This window comes from Drosophila arizonae, chromosome 5 (genome assembly GCF_054131065.1).
Source record: "Drosophila arizonae isolate 15081-1271.41 chromosome 5, UAZ_ARI_1.0, whole genome shotgun sequence".
Taxonomy (NCBI): domain Eukaryota; kingdom Metazoa; phylum Arthropoda; class Insecta; order Diptera; family Drosophilidae; genus Drosophila; species Drosophila arizonae.
This window is the reverse complement of record NC_142925.1, coordinates 3,871,914-3,885,374: the sequence shown is the minus strand read 5'-3', so window position 1 is coordinate 3,885,374 and position 13,461 is coordinate 3,871,914. Positions and strand designations below refer to the sequence as shown.

Genomic DNA, 13,461 nt, shown 5'->3' with positions numbered 1-13,461 from the left:
AGAGAGAGGGAGAGAGAGAGGGAAGAGTGAGGGAAGGGAGCGACTAGGGGGCGTTGCGAGTTAGATTCGCTTATCTGATTTAGGGATACACGAAGTGTGCATAAACCTGAACACGTCCCCATCAACACACGCATACACACACACACACACACAGAGGAGAGTTGGTTGTGGCGTTGTTTCATTTATTTTTTCAGTTTTTGGCGGCGGCGCCAGACGAAAGTGTTCGCTAGACAAATGCTATGGCCAGGAAGAAAGAGAGAGGGAGAGAGAGAGAAAAGGGGGAAAATAGTAGGAAGTCAATGGGTTGCTGGTGAAACACATTCAGAGAGCGAGAGACTGGGCTGACATGTCACTTGGCCATAAAAAAAGTCTATGTCTGACATGAGCCAAAAACAATTTGCATATTTTTCCACTGGATAACAACTTAATTTAGGATAGGTTCAAGCAACGCCAATGGCACTATGACTGAGACTATTGCGTAACCCCAGTTGGATGGGGTTGAGGGTCAGTCATATCTGTAGGGAGTAAGGGACTGACATGGAAAATTTCATTTAGTTGAGAGTTGACCAATTATTTGCCAAGTGGCTTAAGGCAGCGCTCGGATGCGAAATGGATTTGAGCAAGAGGAAGCTGCAGGAGCTGCAGGAGATGCAGGAATTCCAGGAGCTGCTGCAGCGGCTTGGCAGCCGACTTTACCTGAAATGCAATTTATTTGCTGTCGTCGGTCTGACTTTTGACTGACGCCATATTTTCCGCAACATTTGCAATAGCCGTGAGCTCATCCGCCTGCCCATGCAAGCCGAAGCCACTTAGACAGAGAGACAGAGAGAGAGAGAGAGAGGAAGAGAGGGAGTGAAAGAGTAGCGACCGCAGACAGTGGAGGCATGCAGCCTGTGGTCGCTCCTTGATGCTGTGTGTGTGTGTGTGTGCGCTCAGCCATTTCTCAAAGTGTCATGACTTCCAGCTGCAATGACTCTCTTGACTGGCTGATAGATTAGCATAATCTGAAACTGAAATAGAACTCGGTTCAGCTGGCAATTAGAAGCGAGACTTATTAGTCATGTGCTAAATATTTAAACTAAAGCTAAGATCTTGAAATATGAAGCAGCAAAAGTCGAGCTTAACTTTGACTTTTGACTTGCTGCCTCAATCTATTTCATTAGATTGCCTTGGCAGCAGAAAGTCAATTGTTTGGCCGCTTTGATGTGCGTTTGCCAGGGAATAGCTTCAACTGATATGATTAGAGACAATTTTCACTGCATTTACAGTTATGAAAGCCAGCCTCTAATCTAATATGGAGTGCACAAAGTCAAAGCGGAAGCAGCTCGACTGCTCCACGCACAAAATGAAATCGCTTTCATTTACTCTCTGTGTGGGTGTGAGTGTGTGTGTGTGTGTGTGTGTGTGTGTGGCACATGAAAGTGGATTTCGCTTTCTCCGACCACTTTGTGTGGCGCTATATAAAAAGTAGCACAAAATAAAATAAAAGAGAAGAGTAGAGTAGAGTAGAGTAGAGTAGAGGTGGACTGGGAACGGCATAGAGCAAAATCCATTTACTCTCTGGCCAGGAGTTTTAGAGAGAAGCTCACCTGAAATTCGTTCGGCCCGCTGGCAACTTTAAATGCATTTGGCGTTGCTTTCAACTTTGGCTTTATGGCCAAACGCTTTGGCGAGTGGCAAATGTCGGTTGCAGTTTTGGCCAGCTTTGGCCCGTTGGCTGTTGATTTGCTCTGGTTGTTTTTTCTCTTGCATGTGCATGCACTTAGCCAACACTGGCAGCCGACACTGCACAACACTGTGGCACGCTAATAAACTTGAAACTTTCGAGAGGGCCCAAAATCGAGTCAGAAACTTTTTCATTGCCCTGTCGCCGCTGGCAATGGCGTGGCTACGTCTGCCTCTGCTGCTTTTCTTCTTCTTCTGAGTCCTGATTTTTTGTTGTTGTTTTTTTGCTGGTAGTTGGGCGCCAAAATGGCGCACATTGTGGGGCGCCAAATGAATTTCATTTCACAGACGCAACGCGCACAATTTTATTCACTGTCAAACCAAATTTGCTTCCCAACTTTGCCCTAGCAACCGAGCAGAAGAAGCTAAAAAAAAAAAATGGGAAAGTAAAAAATAGAATGCCCCAACATTGAAATTAATTTGCCAGCTTCTTTTTCTGTGTATATATTTCGAGTAGCGCTGCCTTTTAAGCTAATTTGGCTTGTAGTCCAACTCGTGCTCATCCATTCCCATTTCCATTCCCATTTCCATTTTCATGACCATTTTCATATCCATATCGAGCATACGCACACACAGAGAGCATTTTTAATCCATTGCCAAATGCTGCTTTGGCTGTGTAATAAGCGTTTGCTCTTCACTAACTTAAATGCCCGATGATGAAGCTATCTATCTCTCTATATCCCTCTCTCGCTCCCACTCGCTCAGTCGAATTTACGACAGGCCAAAAACAGTTTGAAGCCGTTAACAAGCTCTGCCAGCTGCTGCTGCCGGCTGCTGCTGCTGCTGCTGAGTGCTGCTGAAGCTCTGTTGCCTGTTAATGTTGCCCCAGCAACGCGATTGGGATGCGAAACACTTTAGCAATTTGCAATTGGCATATCGAGAGCCGGGGGAGTTGAGTGGACAGCGCTGCATTGGCAGAGATCAAGATGCATTCATGCATGCCAACAATCCACGGCTCAACGCACTTCTATTGCAGCAGCACTCGTTGGCTGTTCGCCGTTCGCTGTTCGCCGTTTCCTGTTGGCATGGCTACGGCACAGGTATGCCCAGGTGGGTCAGAGGGGTCACGAATCACGCTACGTTGATTCGTTCTCACGCCAAAACTACAATGTAATATTTATGATTCAACTTAATTCAACATTACTCACAGTTATTTTTCGCTGTTAAAATAAGAAATTGTGGCTTGATTTGAATATTTGTTGTGGAAATTTGTGAAAATGTAACAGGCAGAAGTAAATGTGGCAGAGCCCATAAAGCATATATTCTTTTGAGTCACCGCTACTACTATCAGTTCTTCGACGAGTTCACTCTTTGGTATTTATTTCTTATAAATCAAATATATTTCTACATAAAACAGTCAATTACTTAAAGCTTAAACAGCTCCAAGTTCAAGTAAAAGTTTTAAAGCCCTCGCTTGTTGTTTTTAATATTGTTTCAACTTTTTAATGCTCTATTTCCCCATCTGTTCACACTTTACATTGTTTTCAACTTGGCGTTAACTTTTGGCAGCGATTCGAAAATGCTGTTGCGGCTGCTCAGATAAAGGTCGCCGTGGCAGGCATTTGCCACTTCATAATAAAAGTTTGCCCGTTTTGGCCACGTTAGTTTCCAGTAAGTGGCTTTAACCCGCAGTTCAGCAAGGGCAATCGAAATTAATTTCATGGCTCAAAAAGCACAAATCGTAAACAATTAGAAAAAGGGCCAACAGCCAAAGGAATTTCGCAAAAACCAAAACAAAATAAAGTGGAAATAAATAGAAAGAGAAAACATGTGTAGAACGAGCGCAGAGAAAAAGCCAAAAAACCCAAAAAAGCCAAAAATAAATCTTGAAGTTTTTGCCCAAGCTGGGCCAATAAATGTCAACTGACCATTGTCGTGGCTACAGTCAAGACTCATATGAAGCACAGAGCAAACCGCAATACTCGCAGCTCGCAACACGCAACTGCAACAAGTGCGAATGCTCAACTTGACAATGCCCTGCAAAAGTTGCAAAAGTTTACTGAGTCAAGGCATTTTGGGTTTGTGGCCATCCATCCGTTCGTCTGTGTGTGTGTGTGTGTTGGTGTATTCGTTCGTACGTCATGTCGTGCATCTGTGCTATGTAACGTTCGTTTCGTTCTATCTCTCTCTCTCTCTCTCTCTCTCTCTATTCGTTTCTCCACCTATACGCTGTTGAAACTAGAGATTGGAAATTTGGATGCATGGGAGTTGTATGGAGTCCGTATCTTCAGCACTCAACTTGTAGCAGGCCAGTATAATATTTGAGGGACTAGCACTATGCTTAAACATCGATAGATATATACATATCTATCGATAGTTAGCTATATCGATGGCTGAGGAGGTGGATACTTAGCGTGCCATTATGAGCAATAGAAGAAGAAGAGAAAGATCGGCAGAGCAAATTAGAAAACAAGAAATGTACAGATAAAGTGAAGAAATAAAGGCCTCCTACACATTCATACATTTTTTTCAGATCAAGAGGTTCAAGGATCATATTATGTAACATATGCTTAGTTGAAGTTTTCTATAGACTCTTCTATCCACATGTGAAAGAGCGTGTTAAAGTATTAAACTGTCTATAAGCTCTTTATAGAAATCACATTAGCTATAGTCTGTAATACTATTATAATTCAGACATATATAATACAGTCCCTGTAATACTATATAATGTTTGTAATACGGATAATACTATATACACTATATAGTATACACTTCACCTCAATACTCTCCCCTACTCTAAACGGTTACAGGGTATTTGAAGTGCCAGCCAAGTCAGTAAAAACATTTGCTAAAGTTTAGCAATTCGTTTGATTGGGCCAATTGTGCACAGTTTGTTAACACTTTGAGACGGACATGCAATTAAAGTTTGCGGTCGTCTCTGTCAATCTGGCTACGCCTCCTCCGCTTGCTTACTTCCTCCCTCTCTCTCTCACCCTTTCTCCCTCTCTCTCAGTCAGGAGTTGCCTTGCATTGATACTTTTAATTGTTGGCCAAGTCTTTCCACTGGCCACGACTTTGTCAAAGATGCCAGCCAACAATGTTTGCTCATGTGGACACGCAACTTGCAACTTGCAACAAGCAACTCGCCCCATGCCGCATGCCACTTGTCTATTGCAACTCACAGGCGCTTAAATGCGACGTCTGCCACGGCGCAGACGTTGTCGATGATTCACTCAGGCAATGTAAATACATGTGCGAATGCGACCACCTGAGAAATCAGCACGCCACGGGGGCACGGCCGTCAGTGCCGTGTGGGCGTGGCAAGCAGCTTAGCATGGCGGGCATTGGCATTGCTTGGCTTGTTACCAAATCGCGTTATATATTGATCTAAAAATTGAATGTCGAGTGTGGCAGCGGCTGCTGCTGCACACGTGGGTATTCAAACAGCTGCCACATGCCGCATACCACTTGCCACTTGCCACTTGCCACAAGCCGCAACTTTTCTCTATGGAAATGCTTTTTATAGCCATCTTGCTCAAGCGGCTTTTGTTAACTGTGCGCCAACAAGCCGCAAGAGGCGAACATCAAAGGTAACAAGCAGCAGCGTTTCACTCCCCCGCCTCCTGCCTGCCGCTTCCTGTCTCCTGCTCCTGCTGCCACTCCCCTGCCTGCTGTGTTTTAATGTCTTCATATACGCTGTTGTCCTTGCGGCCGTGCCACAGATTTTTATGACATTGCCGCACATTTAATTTAACAGCTTATCAAAACAGTTGACACTTGCACGGCGCTAACTGCTGTCTCTCTCGCACCTGCGACTGCGTATGGCTGCCTCCCTCTCACACTCACACTTCGTCCCTCTTGCAGTTGGAGCTTTTCAGTTTCGGTTTCAGTTTCAGTTTCAGTTTTTGGGCTTTTCGGGCAAACCACATTGACAGCGCGAGCGACAGGCAGACAGAGAGACAGACGGACGAACGGACGGACGGACGGAGGGACAGACAGACAGACAGAAAGTCGGGCACAGGTTCAGGCCAGGCGCAGGCATCCCTTGACGCCATTTACATTTTGGTTAACTGTAAATTGGCTTTGTTTTCACTGTGTGTGTGTGTGTGTATGTGTGAGAGGTGTTTATATCTGTCTGTGTGTGTGTGTGTCGTAAAGTTTTTTGAAGCTCATTGAGCGCGTTAATTGATTTTCGCGCCAAACAAAGGCAAAGTTTGAAGCCAAAGGAGGGCGGGCGGAGTGGGCGGGGCTGTGGTTGGGCATGTCTATCAGGGACATGCGAGCAGATTGCTGGGTACACAAAAGAACGACGCAGGACCGAAAAGGCCAATTGTTGGCGGCAACAACAACACAATAAAAGCAGCAAATGTAAAGGAAGCAGCACTACGACAAAAAATATGCCAGAGCAGCGAGCAGGGGGACATATATGGAGTGTGTGATGGTGTGTAGGTGTTTGTGTGTGTGTGAGTGTGTGCTGTGTGGCAACTGAAGCAATTTACAAAATGACATTATTTGAACGCAAAAACATAAAGCGAAAGGCAAAAAAAACAGCATTGGGTAAAAATGACGACAACAACTAAAATAGACAGCGATGCGGCCATTGTGCCACGCCCCCCTCTCGACAGTTGCCATTGTTATTGTTGCTGCTGCTGCTGCTATTGCTTTCTATTTGCTTTCTTTTCGATATTTTTTCAAGCTGCAACAACAACAACAACAAGTTTCAAGTTTCCATACACATACACATGTACATATATTGTTGTAAAGCGAGGGCGCAACTATTTCTGTTGCCACTTCATTTTTTTGTTGCTGCCTCTGCCTCGTTCTCTGTCTGTTATCTAGTTGTTGTTTTTGTTTTTGTTTGGCTTCGCTGTCCCTTTGAAAATGAAGAAAAAATAACAACATTTTATAGCCTCTTATGCAGCTGGGGCGGGGCACGGCAGGGCAGGAACTGGGGGTGTGATGGGGTCGGCAGGCAGGTCAATTGCAGGCGTTTCTCGGAAATTTTTTTCGTGCGCTGTTGCATATGTGTGTGTGTGTGTGTGAGGGGGGTGAGTGGGTGGGGGACAGAAATGATAATAAAAACGAAATAAATTTTATGCAGCAGCAATGCAAGGGGGAGGGGAGGGGGATTGCAGGGAGCCAAGCTAGAGAGTGACTAACCAAGTACATGCACATTTAAAAGGGGGATAAAACGCATAAAATAAATGAAGTGTACAAAGACAACAACAACTAACAATGTGAGAGTGTGTGTGTATGTGTCTCTCAGCGTGTGTGTGTGCTGTAACTGACGAATATTTGAAGAAAATGCCCCATAAAATAAATGACTCAGCTGTTAATGTGCATAAAGGCATAGCATATATCTCACTCTATCTATCTCTCTCACACACACACACTCTCTCTCTCTCTTGATATTCATATAGCCCCTTCAGTCTTTAAGGGAAACAACTTTTGCCTTGTTTATTGATTCGTTTTAAATTTGAGAATATGCCCGCTCTCTCTCGTTGTCTCCGTCTCTTTCTATATATCCCTTTCAGCTTTTAGCTGTAACAATTTTTGTCCTGTTTATTGATTCGTTTTAAATTTGATAAACTAACCCACAAAATCTGCACAGTCAACAGCATATCTATCGCTCTCTCCCTCTCTCTTCCACTCTCTCTCTCTCTCTCTCTATCTCTCTCTCAGTACATATATATCTGGTTTTCTGGTTTGAACAGCAATTTTGCTGTTTCTTCTTCTTTTATTTTTTTGTGGCCGCCCAGCACAAAAGCCTTTTAATTAAAAATGTGAAATCATCTGCAATCTGCATTGCATATTCGGCGGCAATCTCTCTGCACCGACAAATTTACCTTTGTCCAGCCAATATTTACCTGCACTGATTTAACCATTTTCTAGTTTCGCTTTTGGCCTGAGCTCAGTCAGCAAATTTTATTTGCTCATGTTCAGTGTCTGCAGAGTGCGAAAACAAATAGCAATTTATACACACACACACGCATACAAGCACACTCACACACATGTGTGTATATATGCAATATACAGTTACACTCGTGTAAGCATCCATCATTCGCATGTTCCAAAAATTTGTTTCAAATTATGCAACACTGGCAAATGTAGCTACGCATTTTCCATTTTGCCCAACAACTGGTTGAAGGTTTGATTGATGGATGTATTATATAATGTTTGACTGCTGTGCTACAGCCATACTTGCCACAGTTGAGAACAGTTAACAAGCGTGCTTAAAGATAAATATGTGAAACACTTAAGCATTTTATAAATATTTAAATATTAAATAAATTTAAGCAATTAAAATGTTAATTAATATGTTTATACGTAAATAATGGGAATTAAAATACCAACCCTATTGAAAACATTCGTTAAATTTTGTTTTATGAGCCTTACTTAACTCCTCTTCGTCTATTCTCTGCCCACCCGCTTCTCACATTCTGCATCTCTCATAGTTTATCTCTTTATCTCAGTAATTCTATCCATATACCTATTAATCTTTCCATTCTCTTCTTTCTTACTCTCTCTATCTATATATATTTCCCTTTCTCTCTCTCTCTTTCACATTTATCATTGAGATCCTTAACTTTCTGCTTATAAAATATTCCCTATATTCATTATATTATTAAATTTATATTTAATATTCATATATATAATATTTTTTGAGATTCATTCCATTTCCATTATATATTTATGGCAACATTTAACCAGCAGCCGTTCGACTGTTTTTATTTGAATGATAGCCCATTTTTTTGACCAGCATATTGTCCGTGTTTATTGTGATATCGAAATTGGGAACATCAACGTCAACAATTTGCAGTGTAATGGAAAATTTTGCTTGTTAAACAAGTTGAACACAAAGTTAAAAGGTTCAGTTTATAACAAGAGCAACAGAGAGAAGGAGAGAGAGAGAGAGAGAGAGGGAGGAAGACAGAGAAAGAGAGAGAGAGAGGGGAGTGAGGACGAGTGTAAATCGAATGCAATTGTTGCCAGCAAAACCAATGCCAATGACAGACAGACAATTATGCAAATATATATATGAGTGTATGTGTGTGTGTGTGTGTGTGTGTGTGAAAGCAACATTGCATAATGAATGCTCTACGATGCGTGGGTGTTCGATATGTTCATGTCATGTTAAATATGCATACAACTTATATATACACACACACACATACACACACAGAGAGTGTGATAGAGAGAGAGAGATAGAGAGAGATGCAGCCATTGTCCAGTGATGCGTGCAACTGAATCTCTGTTGAATGCGAATGTGAATGAGTGCCTGAATGTGAATGCGAATGTGAATGTGTGTGTGTATGTGTATGTGTTTGTGTATGTTCGTTGCATTTTGGTTCTGCTATTTGTTTGTGTGCAGCTTGTCGCAGCTGACCCTTTGATTTATCAAATGAAATTGTTAATTTGCAGCCAAAGCCAATTTTCGAGCTCAGGCGCACATGTGCCACAACCACTTAACCACCTTAGTCCCAGACCGCTCTCCCCTCGCTCCCTTCGCCACTCCCTTCCCCTCTCTTCCATTTGAGCAGCTGTAAAAGCCGCAGAAAGTGTGCAACAACAATTGCTGTTGCGGCTGCTGCTGTTGCATTCAGTATTGACAACAATTGACAACAACAACAACTAGAACAACAACAACATCGACTATAGTTAATGCAGTTTCAGTTTCAATTTCAATTTCAATTTTGTGCTTCAATTTTGAACCACCGCATTGGAAATTTCAATTAAATTTTCGTATTTCGGTGCCAATTAATCGATTTCCATTTAAATTTTAATTTAAATCAATTGCCCACACAGATTTGTTGCTATTAATGCTCGCAACATGCATTTGTTTGACTTGCGGCTTTGTGGGTGTGTGCAATGCGTGTGTGTGTGTGTGTGTTCGGCATAGAGATCAGACGCAACAAAAACGCATTTACCATAACCAAATTGATGGCAATTTTAATTGGCATTGATTGCAAAATAACAATTGCATTTAATAACCCTCCAATCCACGCACACATACACACGTACACACACACGCATACACATACACACATATACGCACACACCACTCTTCAATGCCAGCACTTAATAAAATCTCCCTCCTTCTCGCCAGCTCACTCACCCATCTCTCTGCATCTCCCTCTCTCTAACTCTTGGCCTCTGCTCGTTGTCATTCTCTTGTTGTCTCCCTCACACTCAGGCTGTCTCGTTCGGCTTTGTGCAATGGCTAAATCAATTACCATACTTAAGGGGTAGGAGGGTGACAAGAGGCCATTTTTTATTGGGTTTGACTGAAAGGTTTCACGGAAAGGTTTCGCATGACTGAACTGAAAACTGCACGGAACTAGTTCAAAGAATCAAAGAAATATCTTAAGCATGAACATAGCTAAATTCTGTTAATTACTTTGTTTATTAATAATACTAGTAATAAATATAAACTGATAGGAACTAGTTCAATGAACCAAGCGCTATGATTTTAATGGAAGTGACATGTTTGTTTACCTATAAAGTATTGTTGAATAGAAAGTCAATCGTATCATGGGCAGAAAAGAACTTGTTCAAGGAATCATAAAATATATAATCTAAAAATTTAAATAAACAAATATTAAGTAGAGAACTAATAAAAATATTAAACATTCAGATGAGCAACTTCAATCTAGATTAATGAACCAAAGAACTTGTTACTAGTTCATAAACCAATGCTTAGAAATCATCATGTTTTACGAATTCTTTCAGTAGATTCACACAACAGCGCGGAACTAGTTCACTTGGCCTGCCGAAACACAGCTCAACATGTTCAAATGAATTGAAGAGAAGCAATTTCCTCACATGTCATTCAGCGGAGCGTTGACTTAATTCAAATCAAATGAGAAACAGCCGAGATGCACGCGAATCCGAATCTGAATCCGGTGAGTTTTGAAAATCCTGTTTCCATTTCCCCATTTGTGCTCCATGTGACGCAGTCACGAAAATTCCGGATATTTCAGGACGCTGCGTCTTTTGTTTGACGCCAAATTCAATTAACGCGCGTTTCGCATGAAGCCCACAGCCAATTTACAGTTAACCAACATTTGAATGACTTTAGCGGCAATTTGGGGGCGAGTGGGGAGGCTGGGACTGGGATGGGACTCGGGTGTGTCGTCTCTTTGATAAGTTATAAAATTTAATGCGCCATCATGGTCGTAAAATCTGTGTGAAACGTCGAACAACAACTCAATGAAGTTGCCACACACACACAAAGTCATAAAAGAGGGGGGAGAGAGAGAGAGAGAGAGAGAGAGAGAGAGAGAGAGAGAGGGAGTGAGAGAGACGGCGCACACACAGAACATAAAGCAGCCAAAATATGCATGATGTACGAGTTGCAGGAAGTCCTGGTGTGGGTCTGTTCTGTTCTGTTATGTTCTGTTCCGTTCTGTTTCGTTCTGGGCTCTCTGGGTGCTTGGCTTTAAAGGAATGCCTGAAATTCCGTTTGGCGAACAGTTTGGCCCCGATAAATATGTGGCGAGGCCCCTTTTTGGTTACCGTGTTGATAGCCAGGCATTTTCACAGGTGTTGCGCTGCAGCTGATTTAAATTATTCGCATGTTTGGCTTTTGGCCTAGGCCAGCGCATAAATTCCACTCGGCCAGCAGGTCGGGAGGGAGAGAAACAGAGAAACAGAGAAACAGGGAAAGAGGGGGAGTGGCTGGCCGACAGTAAAGCTGACCGAAAGCAATTGGCCAAGATAAGATGTAATGGCTTTTTATGGCCACGGCCCCTAATAGTTATCTACAGGAATTACGAGCCAAGCTGACCAGTGCAGCTGCTCCTGCTGCTACTCCTGCTGCTGCTGCTGCTGCTGCTGGCCACAGCTTAAAGTTTTGTACAAAACGGAGTCAATGACACTTGGCCAAGTGTGTTTTGCCAAAGCAGCCACCCACATGACTTGGCTGCAACTTGTCTGCTGCCCGTTGCCCGTTGCCCGTTGCCAGTTTAATGGCCGCTGAATGATTTAGCAGAAGTCTGCCGCTCTAACAGCGCTACTCCTGCTACAGCTACGCCCGGCTTCCCGCCCGCCTGCCTGCCTGCCTGCCTGCCTGCTCCTGCTTGTTTGCCAAGTTTGCAGGCAGCTGCCGGGTTCCCACGTGTATCAGCCCACGTTCGATTCATTCTGATTCATTTTGATTCATTTGCGTTGCCTCCTACAGCCGCACAATCGCAATTTACATTCAATTTTAGATCCATGCCAACAGAACGCATAATGGCGAGACAACAACCGTAACCGTGCTTCCTTTCAGCCATCCAGCCATCCCGTCATTCATTCATCCACCCAGCCCCATCGCTCGCCCCTCAGCAGCCGCGCAATTGTGGCCACAATAAGCTGCTTCGTGTTGCCGCATTTTGTATCATTTTTATGGCTGTGCCGCCCCCGCTGCCAGTTGGCTCAGACAATTGCACTTGATATCTCAGGTGCTCGCTTTCGCACATGTATTTACATTGCCAATGCAGCAGAAGGACTCGCCTGCCCCGCGCAACCACCCCAGGCAACACACGACTCCTGGCCAAGTCAAGGTTTGCCTTTGGGTTTCCTTGAATAGTTTCAGCTGCATTCACTGTCTGGCAACTAGTAGCGTGTGCTCTTGGCTTGTCTATATTCATTTTCAGGGACAAACACACACTCACACACACACACACACACACACATACAGAGAGAGAGAGAGAGAGAGAAGCATGCACACATTACTTACATCTTCGATGAGCCGAAAGTCCCACTTGGAAACTTTTTGCCACAATTACAAGTATCGAAGAGCTGCACTTTTCAAGTGCACTTTCCAAGCGAAAACACTTGGAGCCGAAGTGGTTTGCCTGCAGCAGAGATTCTCAATGGGCGGGCAGGGGCCAGGCTACTCCAAAAAACCACAAACATTAATTGCAGTGTACAGTGTAAGTGCCGACAATTGACCAATCAAAATAATTTTAGGATAAACTTTTAACGACCGGGGAGTTGGCTGAGAAAATGTCCTGATATGTTTTGAAAGGTAGAATAAGTGAAATAATTATAGACATTGATTTCCACTTTATTGTCGTATTCCATTTCAACAAGTTCCTTAATTATATAGAAAGCGTCGCATAATGTGTTTTCAATACAACTAAACAACCCTCGGGTCTTAGCAGATATTTAAACAGATTTCCAATACTTGGCATATGCGAGGAGTGCACATATGTTACATACATATATACATACATACACATACATATGTAATCCTCTTTCAAGGTAGCTTTTGTTTCGACACTTTTTCGACATTTGTATACCCTGAAAAGGGACTTCAAGGTATATTGGTGTTCTAAATGGAAATGCAACAGGCAGCAAGAGGCTAAATCTATGGAATATAGATGCAGATATATATATATATATATACAGTAGAATCCGGTTATAACGACACTCAAGGGACTGTCGGTATACCCGGAAGTTTGCTCATATATGTTTGTCCAGGGACAGGGATTTTCGTCACAATAACCGTACAGACGCTATAAGCGGAGTTGCTATAACTGGATTCTACTGTATATATAAACAACAATGTGTACTTATAATTAGTTTCGATTCCTTACTTTCGATAAAAATCGATAGTTACAAATCGATAATTACAATCATGAATTTCCTACTTTACCCATAGACTTTTACATCCTTATTATAATAAATATATTAGGAATGAATATATATCACCTTTAGGGTATTTGCTAGTCGTTCACTGCCGACTCAAGCACTCTTACTAGATCGCTTTGGTGGAACGGGGGGCGGGGTGTTAGCATAAATGAAGTGCCA

The 13,461-nt window shown here is 42.8% G+C and overlaps 2 protein-coding genes across 3 annotated transcripts in view; one reads left to right on the top strand and one right to left on the bottom strand.

The window, feature by feature from the left end:
- Positions 1-13,461, bottom strand: part of LOC149268378 (uncharacterized) — a 107,019-nt gene that overhangs the window by 35,603 nt on the left and 57,955 nt on the right. The window lies entirely within an intron of this gene.
- The window catches only part of Drl-2 (tyrosine-protein kinase derailed 2), a 55,588-nt gene continuing 52,582 nt past the window's right edge, over positions 10,456-13,461 (top strand). The window contains exon 1 of the mRNA XM_089471864.1: positions 10,456-10,568. The gene's annotated coding sequence lies outside the window, so the exon portion shown is untranslated. The remainder of the gene's footprint in view (positions 10,569-13,461) is intronic.